General features: G+C 48.3%; 1 pseudogene; it reads right to left on the minus strand.

The window, feature by feature from the left end:
• Nucleotides 1-1,856, minus strand: part of LOC149354411 (uncharacterized) — an 11,857-nt pseudogene extending 10,001 nt beyond the window's left edge.
• Nucleotides 1,857-12,286: the final 10,430 nt, after the last annotated feature.

A 12,286-nucleotide genomic window follows, 5' to 3' on the forward strand; every position in this document is an offset into this window, starting at 1 on the left:
CACGCGGAGTCACTCGTTGCAGAGTCAACCCGTGGGAACGGGAGAGGAGAAATTGCAACTCCTCTGAAAATTTTTGCAGTGCAGCATCAGGGTTGCAAGTGGTTCCGTGTCACCGAAAACACATGTGGTCCGTGCGACGCCGCGGACCTTAACAGCGGGGACGAGCTGTCTACGGTGTGGTCGGCTCTAGACACGACTAATCCCTTCGGCTCCGTCCCTTTATTTCCCCGAACGGGCGCTCTTAGTTCCGTCCGTCGCCGGTCACTGTCCAGGGAGTCCTTCGCCGGGAATGCTCAACCCCAACCAGCGAAGCGTCAGAAAATACCGCAGGCACTTTCTCAGCGCTCCGTATCCTTCTTTGGGGTCGTCGTCTGGTCACACGCGGGTCCCAAGCTGAGTCATCACACTCCTTAGAAGTTGGCCGACACGAGACTGGTATTAAATCTCTATTGGCGTCCTTTTTCATAAACACATCGGTGTTTAGCTTGGTGCACCGCTCTAAACAAAAGAACAAGGCCAAAAATCAAAAACGGTCTTCAAACAAAACCAGCAACAAGTGTCACTTCGCTCACCACGGAAGAAAGTATACAAATAGGTTTGATACAAAAATTTGTCCCACTCAATCCACTTAATTGCACCATTCCAGTGAGAACTATAAAGAAAAGGGATCTGCAGTGTTCGCCCGATTTCGTCATAAAAAACTGCGCCGACAGTTCGGGCGACAGGACTTGCTTGTAAACTATAAAGCCTTTCAGTTCTACATAACTTTTTAATAGCGAGAACCAAACCGTCAAAAGAATGGAACAAAATCTCGAATATACTATTTCAGGACCGAAAAAAAAACAGAATCAATACCCGCCAACCGGTGGATTTCACAATTCGGAAAATTGCCGCAGCCAAACCAACAGGGGGGGGGGGGAGGGGGGGCAACTTACCCTATTAACTCGGATACTTTCCGCCCTCGCGAAAATGCGCAGCAAGAATTTATTACCCAAGCATATATGAAAAAAAAATGCACCATGGGGCACACGGGTGAACGCAAGGCAGGCAGTGGAATATCGGCGCGAACGCGCCGCGTGTACGGCTGTGAAAGGTGCGAGTAGCGAGGGGACGCCGGCCGCGCCGTTGTGAAGATGTAACCACGTAACTGGCCAGGCCAAGCCAAAGCAATGTCATAACTGCTGCGTGCGAGGTGCGAGTAAGGCAGTTAGTAAGCCCGGTGCCCATTTCCTGGCAGCTCCACTAGTAAGAAGTTCGTAATTCGTTTGTTAAATTAACTCTGGTAAAGAAAATGTATTCGCGCGCCATTTACCAGGCCCAGTCGCGCTGGCGATTTCTTTCCAGGACAAGGTGTCCGGAATCGTAAACAACCGAACCGCTGGCGGTTCGGTTTGCCGCTAGTCAGACGGGCCTATCGCGAGGAGGCCTTTTAGCGCCGTTTATCTCAACTGGAACCTGACTGCTGGCTCTGCGATTGCATTGCTGCATGTTTATTGCTTAGAGCTGCGCACGCAGCGTCATACCATCCCGCGGGTACGGGGGTTGCGTCGACATGTATATGGAATCTTTTTTTTTACCAGCGAGGGGTGCGAGTGGAGGGTCGACCTGTGCGCGACAATGTAGGCCATATAGCGCGTTATGACCTTTATGGAGTTTTTTTAGGTCTTGTTCGCGACATCTCCGCATCTCTTTTTGCAACCCTAAATTACTAAAAAATTGCACAAATTATACGAGTGAACCTGGTATTTCGTTGTCCGCACAACAAATACAGCTTGCTGTGTGACGTAAGTTCACAATACCAGCCGCGCTCAAGTTATATTACCAGATAATAGTTAAAAGTACATACTTTTACTCATGCACTAGCCTTTCGTTAGAGCCGCGGCGACCAGCCCTAGCAGTGACCACACCACGAGCGAACCCAACTGTCGATGTCATTGCGGTTGTGTCCGTGTCGTAGCAAGCACCCAGTGTTTCCCAGCCGACCATATACTCGGATAATTTTGGCTATGGGTACTTCCAATGGGCGTAAATTGCCTTTTAGGCTCAGCTTGGCGCTGGAGATCAAAGTGGCATAGCATGGCGCAATTAGCGCAGCACTTGCAGCTGCAAATTGAAGACAGTCTTCTAAGAAGACTCTTCTCAATTTGAAGCTGCACACCCCCTCCAACTCACTGCGCGATTGATGGGTACACTGACCCTGTGAGCTATACATATATACGCCTTTCCTTTCCTCACAACGAACGGAGGGCTTAGACTGCGAATAACTCAGCACTGGGAAATAGACTGTCTATCTGCTTCCTGAAAGCGGGCCCTGGAGTCCATGAAGTGTGCCGGGAATGCGATCGAACCGAAGACCGCAAGCGGAAGAACGCCGAGTGTGGACGTAAGCGTACCGACGCCAGAACTAGCCTGTAAGACGCCAAACGGGCAGTCACCAGTGAAACGTCAAATAGGCCTGCCATTCCAGGCCTCTCAGCCGCTAATGTGAACCAACTTTCGTTGACTCTAGAACAGTGCTTTCACCTAAAATCTCTGCAAAGCGCGGGACACAGAAAAGTGATGATGCACACGGGAAGAGTGCTCGTCTCGTGTTCTTCTTCTCCTTTCTGTACCGTGCTTTTGCGCTGTTTTTAACTAACTAGAATTACATGATTAATGCAATAAGCCGGTAATTTGAGATGTAATGACTTTTTCTTTTCAAAGGCCCCTTACCCATACGTCGAGGATCCATGGAGACGACGAGTGCTCGACGTACATTTTATTCACGTGTTTACATTTTCTTCAACTTCTCGAAGTCGATATAGCGGTGCTCAGTGTCGACGCTTTAAACAGCATTAGCTCTCTAGTCCCCAGGAGAGGGCATTCCCTGTCGCATAAAGTAATTAAGAAACTGCTTTATCATGCGCTCTCCCCAACATACAGGCGCACCCTGGAGTTGAGGACGCGCCGACCAGCGCCCTCGCACAAGCGCGCATGAGGTATCTGCTTCTTGGCAGAGACAGTAGTGAATTGCAGAGATACTCGCCGAAAACCCCAGGATAGTTGTGGACTCCATTGGTTCCGGTATGGCATATGAGGAGTGATTTGGAGGTGGCTAGCGGCAGTAGTTTAGCCGTCCACAGCCGGCTCAGGAGTAGCAATCATTCCTGCTTTGTCGCCAGGACGTCCTGGAACAATTGTCTCGGTTAATGCTCAAGGAGTGTAAGTTCGGTGCTGCACTGCTTTTTTCTGTCAACGACGGTTTTGTTTGTCGAAAAAGTCGGAGCCGACTTTCGAAATATCGGCGATTTGGTAAACGTCACCGAAAGACAAACGACAAAAAAGAAGGCAACGCACATGATCTCACTTGAAGAAGCTGTCGACTGCGAAACGGGGCATGTAGAGACTCCGTGAAAACTTTGCGAAATGGAACATATTTTTCGAGAATGGCTTCGCCTCAGGTTCGATACGAAGGTGTTGCTGTTTTAAGCATCAAGACGAGGGCTGACGAGGCTGCGGGCAGCCTTCTCGCTAGAGAATGGAACTTATCAACTTAATCCTTCCGAACGCAGCCATGGAACTGTGCTGTGGCAAAAACCTTTTTATTTGCGGATCCCACAGTGGCAGCTTGCTGTACATCCGCGGCGCCGTGAAGAAAGGATGTGCGCTCATTGATGCTGTAAACAGCGAAAAGGTCCTTACGTGCTGCCCGTTTCGGAGCCCACATGGTCCGATTAGCGGCGTCAGAAGCATATGAAGGAAGCGTTACGAGGCTCACTATCGCTTATTAGCTGCCTTGGCGGGAGTTTGGCGTGATATTACGATACGACGGTAGGCCCTCGCGTGGCGTGAAAGCGGAGGTGTAAGGTTATCTGCTTTCCGCACCTTAGGCGGCAAATGTGTGGTGTCTATTTGAATACCTACGTGGACAGAGAAAGAGTGATGACGACCCCTTTGACACGCACAGTGAACCTTTGCATAACGCGAACGTGTGGATGAAGAGAATATGTTGCCGGATCGCTTCCGGACATTATAATGTTTAGCCATGCTAAACGATTGCAGGCTTGCAGGCTCATGTGTGTCACGCTGTTCTGTTTGCAATTCCTTTATGGGCTGCTTCCTTAGAAGCAAACAGCGTGTAACGAAATCTTTCTTCTTATTCCCATGTGTTTTCCTCTGATAAAAATCTATTTAAGAGATAAAATACGTGTTTCGCGCCTGAAGTGACGTGTAAATTCTCCGCTGATGGCCTGGACCAAAACAGAGCATGGGAGGTTTCCCATATACCTCAGTTCCAAGATTACTGCCTGTTATCGGTGCACCGTTTCAGCCATGTGGAATGGAGTCATATCTGTGAACCAGGTTAAGCTCCTGTCATGGGTGACTTTGTGGCTCAGTTTCGCGCAAGGTATCTGCAGAGCTGACGCTACAAATATAACCGCCTATGCGATCCGAACAATGTACCTTCTGCTGTCCTCTGGGAAAATATTAGCAAATTGACAGAAATCTTTCATGCGGCAAGTGGAATACGAAGATATTTTTGATCTTCCGGTCTTGCATGGTTTGGTTTGGTTTATGGGGTTTAACGTCCCAAAGAGACTCAGGCTATGAGAGACGCCGTAGTGAAGGGCTCTAGAAATTTCGACCACCTGGGGTTCTTTAATGTGCACTGAGATCGCGCAGTACAAGGGCCTCTAGAATTTCTCCTCCAAAGAAATTCAGCCCGCGTCTTTCGGGTCAGCAGCCGAGCGCCGTAACCACTGAGCCACCGCGGCGGGGCGGTCTTGCATGGGTACGCTGCATAGCGAAACTACAAAGATACTCATAAATACATGGAGCAAGGCATCTTTTTACTGCAATAGTAACGCACATTGTGATACTAGTTTTTTGTTGTGTTGTGGATTTGCCGTTGTGAGACAAAATGAGGTGCTTTTGGCTCACCCGAGAGTATTTCATTATAGTTCGTAAATCATATACAAATAGAGACGGAGAAAATTCACGCAATTCATACAACGCTGTCACATCATTTGTGTGAGCTAGGCTAAATGAGCTTAAGCTTGCAGCCGTAAACAGCAGTCAATGTGGTTCACCAAACCAAGATATCCAAGCTTTATATACTCGCGCTTGCCCCGTCTTTTATATTGTTGAGAGCAGGAAACTAGCTCATATGGGTTTTCGATGGGGTCGCAGTTCACGCGAGGGTATAATAAATTACAATATTCATGTTGCAACCGCTTTGTTAATGCAAGATGTGGACCTTCTATCTGTGTGATGCATTAAAAGAGAATGGTCTGGGGACAGTGATCTCCAAATTCTTTTTTTTTTCGATGGGAAAGCAGTTGGCATGACGGCATCTGCCGAAGCAGAGACATTAATAATAATAATAATAATAATAATAAATACTTTATTCACTCCAAAGAAACAATACAAGACGCGGACAGCAGCATTCACTGGCAGCAACCAATATGAAAGCAAAACCTATGTCAAACTTGTTCATTCGACTTCACGAAACTGCAAATAAAACACTTTAACGTTATCTGTCGTTAGCAGGGATGCGGCCCAGCAAGGAAGGCAAATTGCCTGTGTATGAATACTTGGTATTTCGCAGTAGAGCATCGCAGTCTTGTTCACTCATTCTCTGTGTCCTGCGATTTATTTTTCAAGCTTCTTCCCAATATGCCGTAAAGTCCAGCTCGGCTTTTACAGCTTTTGCAATAACAGCTCGTCTTTCGTGTGGCTCTGATAGAACCCCGGAGAGAGTATCCTGCATCTGCGTTCAGAACACCGACATTAAGTTAGGGGACAATACTTACTAATTTTGATTCGCGTCGAGAGTGCTCGTTATTTTATGAGACAAGTGACGTCACAGATGCTGCTTGCAGCGCTCAGCACCATCGGCGTTGTTGACTGCGGCGGTGTTTTAGACTGTGACGCATGCTATAGCGAGTCTTCAGAATTTCTTCAATGTGGTGGAGGTCAAAGAACAATGCTCACCGCAGTTCTGGCCCACTGCGACCATATTTTTTACCATGCGACGCAAGTCTTTGCATAAGGACGTATTCGACGCTCATCGAATTCAGGCAGCGAAGGCCCGAAATCGAGCCTGCGAAATTCAGTCCAACAGAGGATCACCACAGCCACAGAATCTCATCCACGATCGCCCTACAACGATTTCAAGCCGTGAACAAAACAGAATGATCGCGAGCTACAGTTTTCCGAAGGTTACTGACACTGATGGCGAATATGTTCGTCGCATTCCGTGATATTCAGCAGCTGTCTGGTGTGGTTGAGGTGGCATAACTGGAATAGGAAAAACTCGCTGTGGTTTTGTTCTCTCGTTCATTGCTCTTTTTCTCAATGCAGTGCAGGGGAGGCGGAGCCACTGGCCACATTTGCGACTGCGGATATGCCCTGAAGAAGAAACCAGTATGACCGGGGAAGCCATGAAACACCAAGAGAAAAATTTTTAGCATTATTGAATTGAATCTGCGTTTGTATTGATAGCGTAAATTGCCAAAGGTGAATAAACATGTATTAGATGTGTTTGGGTTTTAATGCTCAAAGTTCTCAGCAGCATTATTTGTTCCTAGAGAAACATAAGCACTCGTTCATGACCCCCTTATCTATACGTGTAGTACCGGTGCATGGGGCCAATTTTATGACAGAAAATGGAACCTATGGGCTACGAATGCGGTCCTAATGAGTCTAAACTAAAAAATGTAGATTTAACATTACATCCATGAGCACTGTTGGCGTACTTCACTAAGAGTGAGCAGGAAAGTTCACTCAGCTAGTAGAGTATTGCAAATTATTTTAAAACATATTTTAATCCTGAGGTGCCGCATTTGTTCGGGCCCCTGCTACCACGCTATAGAACCTCTGATAGAATCCGTGAGTGGAATATACTTGCAACCAGTGGTATGGGCGAAACAGCAGCATGTGTGTAATTTCGAAAGTAATGTCCTTAGAATAAATTCCGATATTGCTGGTTTGATACGTTTTTGAACAAACCATAGGCCGAAGGTGCTCTTCCTGAGCAACCTCTCGCGACCACTCATTGAGCTCCCACGGCAGGTGGGCGGAATGCAGGGTGTCGAACCGGAATTTTTTCGGGTTCTTTTCAGGTTCGGGTTCACACCTTTCGGTTTCAGTACCGGGTTCAGCTCCCGAGCGACATTTTGTTTCGGTTCGAACCGATTCGGACGGTACTGAACCGGTTCAACCGGGTTCAAACGAGTTCAGGGAAAAAAAAATTAGAACGTAGATGGGTTTTAATCAACCTTGTAATGTTGTTTACTTTTTTCTGTGGCATCGATATATAACATAAAAATGCAAAAATTTGTTTAATGCGAGATTTTCTCACTTTACCCACTTTATGTACTGTCCGCGGCAAAAAGACGAATTTACGTCAACAGCCAAAAAATGAAATAAACTAGAAATATAATGTACGGCTATTGTATGCCATAATACTTCTGATGATGTATAGGGCGAAAAGCCGGAGGATTTTGTATCTACACAACTCTCCAGCTTGAGGAATTTCGGAGAGCCCGTCGCGCGAGAAATTGGTCTCCTTGAAGCTCGAGTCAGTCGCGAATTTTTCGTACGCATTACACTTACGCGGGCAAAGCTCGAAGGTGACATCAAACGGCTTGCGGCCTTGGTAGAAGTAGTCACAACTTCAGTACTTAGTGTGCAGCTGTAGAAATTGCGCTTACCCCTCCACAAGCTGTCTTTACTTTGCCACGTCATCAGCAAGGATGCAGACCGCCCAGACCTGCAAGAGACATCTGCCATTGCGCAACTCCGACTGAAACAAATTCAGGGGGGCACTTTATTGACCTGAAGAGCGGTGAGGTGAAAGCCTTTAGGGCGATGTTAATGCTTGTGTCACTGACGTGTGGTTAAGATGTTAATTACGTGCACATTTGTTTGCAAGTCTTAAATGCTGGAGACACTGGAGGGCATTTGGGAGAAATCCGTCTGATTCGACGCCTTTCTGCGAACACTCTCCAGCGTCCAAGACAAGGAGAACTACATATGCGTTGGCAGGAAGTAGCGTAGCCATTAGCACGCTCTGCTGCAGAACGGAAGGAGAGAGGTTCGAATCCCATCGTGCACGAAGATATTTTTCTGGTCTGACTAGAAAAAGCGTGACACCTCTGCTGACAACCTTCTGTCGACAACAATGAGGCATTGAAGGCTTTCGCCTTAAAAGATAGGTATTAGAAGGTTTCTGGGATTCTTCGCCTACTATCGGCAGTTTGAGCAGAGACTTTCGTGTGTTGTCAGTCACTTGACGCATCTTACGAAGCAGGAAATTCAATCGTCCTTGCAAGCACTACCACTCCTCATACACACCATTGTAGACGCCGAAACTTAGGTGCACACTTGAGCCAGCGGCCTTGCCTTTGGCGTAGTGCTCATTCAATGCACGGACTCGCTATAGCGTGCAATCGCCTACTTGAAGGTGCCCATTTTAAGGCAGGCGCGAACTACGACACAAAACAAAATCGTGCCGTGTGATCATTTGAACTACATCGAAATTCCGCCGTCACCTGTAAAAGAGACCTTTCAAGGTTTCCGGTGAAAGTAGGAGTTATACTGCTCATCCTAGTTGAAAAACCGCCCAGCCGTCTCTCTAACTGAACCGTCTGGCTCGAGGAGTTTGACTTTATTACCGTTTACAAGTGTTTACGCAAGCACTCCGACACTTAATGCCTGTCCCAATACCGTGTCAATCCTCCACTGAAAAATGAGGAAGGTGAGGACGCCTTCCTGGAAGCAGTAATAGCCAGCATGCAACTGCGCTCGAACCTCATGCTACGACACTTCATCTAGTAAATGGCAAAGGTTCTATCCCTTCCACCGGAGCGGGCAAGAGTGGGTTGTGCTTTTTTATACAAAATGATATCCTAGCAAATAACTTCGCGCATATCAAGGCTACTTACTAGAGCGCCGATGCTACAAGCCTTCGTGCGTAAGTTTTGCCGTCGAGCGTACGATTTTCTTAATTAAAGATCACCAAATCCGCAACGCGAAGTTACCGTTGCGTGCAAGGTAACAATAAAATTGCCCCAATAGCAGTAATATAATACGTTTGCCATTACATACGCACAGATAAGACTATCCCGTGGGCCAAAAGGTAACCTTAAATGACGGAGCCACTACCAAAGACTATCAGTCACGCCATGCAGCTGTGAGAATATGCACCGATTACGAGACAAGCGTCAGCACGAGAGTGTGGAAAAGCGTGCCTGCCATGGATCCGCATACGCCTGGTTGGGCAAGCCGAGACGCGTGACTTTATGGCAGCTTGCGTCAATACACGACACGACCTCAAGCACTTTCTGCTGTGACAAATTTCTTTGTTGTTTTACCTCTGTCACTCAGTTCAGCAGCTTCCGCGAGCATTATCACGCAGAAATATTCAGGTTTAAAGGAAGCCAGCGTAGTAATCACGCAGGATGTTTATCTCGTTGTTTGTTCCCGTTCTTTGAGGCACACAGCCACCGATAGCTTTTGGTCACCGTTCCCCGCTTTTAAGTCAAGTTCTCCACGACTTTACATTAACAGTTTGGATGTTCTACGAAAAAAAAAGCAAAGAAGATTCCATTTTGTATGCTGGTCCCGGCTAAGTAAGGGGTTCTGTAGGCTTTCATTAGCAACACGATAAACTAACTAGGGCATGCTAGTTTTAAAGTGGAACAATATATTGTCACAGGCCAAACGGAGAACAGTCGTAGACGTAGAGGGGGACCGCAGAACTGCCGAGGTTTTTAATCGCCCACAACAGAGTCAGCTCGAGCGCGCCTCACGCGAACGCGACCACTTCGTCCTCGTCACGGCTTAGCGCGCAGGTAGCTCGAGCCAGGTCCGTGGCATTAGTCCCCCGAAAAAGAAGAGCATCGTCCCGATGCGAGGGTATGTACAAAGCAGAAAACGAACAGGAAAAGCAGGAAGAAAATGTTTAAAAAAAGAAACGAACAAAAAGAAATAAATTAAAACGCAGAACCCGAACACAGTTTAAAGTGGAGCGTCATCGCTCTCACGCGAGAAGTATGGCTTAAGTCGCATTACATGCACAATGTCAGTCCGTGGTTGCCGACGACCGGTAGCCACAGTTCCACGTGGAACAACCTCATAATCCACGTTTCCAACACGACGGAGCACCTCATAAGGTCCGAAATATCGGTGCAGCAGTTTTTCGGACAATCCCTTTTGGCGGACAGGGGTCCACACCCACACACGGTCACCGACGTTGTAGGTAACCTCCCTGTGGCGCCGGTTGTAACGTCTGGAGTCCGTGTCTTGTTGAGCTGTGATGTGCAAACGAGCAAGCTGGCGAGCTTGCTCGGCTTGTTCGACAAAGGAGCCCGCATCTGGTGTCAAGTCATCATCCACGCACGGGAGCATGGCGTCCAGCATCATCCGCACTTCTCTTCCGTAGACTAGACGGAATGGTGTAAAGCGGGTTGTTTCTTGAGTCGCAGTGTTGTACGCGAATGTGGTGTAAGGGAGTATTTGGTCCCAGGTTCTGTGCTCCACATCCACGTACATGGAAATCATGTCGGCCAGTGTTTTATTCAGGCGTTCTGTGAGCCCATTTGTTTGGGGATGGTATGCTGTCGTTGTTCGATGGCTGGTGTGACTCAGCTCAAAGATGTCGTGGACAAGCTGAGCTGTGAATGCCTTCCCTCGGTCTGTGATGACGACGGACGGAGCGCCGTGTCGAAGCACTATTGCACGCATAAAGAAGTGCGCAACTTCGAACGCTGTGCCTTGAGGGAGAGCCTGCGTTTCGGCGTAACGCGTCAGGTAATCGGTTGCAACAGCTATCTATCTGTTTCCTCCCGACGACAAGGGAAATGGTCCGAGGAGGTTCATGCCGACTTGTTCAAAGGGTGTGTTAGGAGGCATGATAGGCTGCAACATGCCAGGCGGTTTCAGAGGCGGCGTCTTCCTACGCTGGCACTCACGGCAGGTCCGAATGTATCGCTTCACACATGAGGCAAGGTTGGGCCAATAGTAGTTCTGCCGCACTCTGGCAAGTGTGCGCGTGAATCCAAGGTGCCCAGAGGTCGGCTCGTCGTGGCAGGCGAGGAGGATCTCGTGGCGGAGGGCGGCTGGTATAACCAGAAGGTAACTCTTACCACTGGAGGCGGAGTTTTTCTTATACACCACTCCGCCTCGAAGACATAGGGATGGTAGCCTACGAGCCAGGTGGGAGGGTATCGAGGGATGGTGACCTTCTAGATGCTCTATGAGCAGCTTCAACTCGTCGTCCGCACGTTGTTGTGCGATGATGTCGGACGACGTGAATGCACCAAGGAAGGCATCGTCTTCTGCGTTACCTTCGTAAGGTTGCACGGGTGAACGCGACAAACTGTCAGCGTCGGTGTGCTTGCGACCAGACTTGTAGATGATGGTGAAGTCAAATTCCTGTAAGCGTAATGCCCAACGTGCTAGGCGGCCACATGGGTCCTTCAAGTTTGTCAACCAGCACAATGAGTGGTGGTCAGTAATAACCTGGAACTGCCTGCCATACAGATAGGGGCGGAACTTTGTGATGGCCCATACTACGGCCAAACATTCCTTCTCAGTTGTAGAGTAGTTACACTCTGCACGGGAAAGTGCACGGCTAGCATACTTTGCCGACACCTTTTCGACACTTTTTCGACACCGTTCGGACGCTGGACGAGAACTGCTCCAAGACCGACGTTGCTGGCGTCCGTGTGAATTTCAGTGGCGGCATCATCGTCAAAATGGGCTAGTACTGGTGGTGATTGTAGCCGACGTCGTAGATCGTCAAAAGCAGTTGCTGCTCGGCACCCCACAAAAATGGCTCCTCATCTCGTGTCAAGCGCGTCAGAGGACTGGCCAGCTTAGCAAAGTTTTTTATGAAACGACGGTAGTACGAACAAAGGCCTAGAATCGTCGGACGGCTTTTTTATCAGTGGGAACCGGGAAGTCCGCGACGGCAGAAATTTGTCAGGGTCTGGCCGGATGCCCTCGGAGCTGACGACATGCCCGAGAAACTTCAATTCAGTAATCCAAAATGGCATTTTTGCGGCTTTAGAGAAAGATGAGCTGATCGGACGGCTTCTAACACCATTTTGAACTGCAAATGTTCCGAAAACGTTGTTGAAAAAATGATTACATCATCCAGGTATACTAGACATGTTTGCCATTTAAAGGCCGGTGAGCACGGTATCCATCATTCGCTGGAACGTTGCTGGAGCACAGCAGAGTCCGAAGGGGAGCACACGAAATTCATAGAGGCCGTCCCGGGTGACAAAGGCGGTTTTCT

This window comes from Amblyomma mixtum, chromosome 3 (assembly GCF_055824585.1).
Source record: "Amblyomma mixtum isolate Tamu chromosome 3, ASM5582458v1, whole genome shotgun sequence".
Taxonomy (NCBI): Eukaryota; Metazoa; Arthropoda; class Arachnida; order Ixodida; family Ixodidae; genus Amblyomma; species Amblyomma mixtum.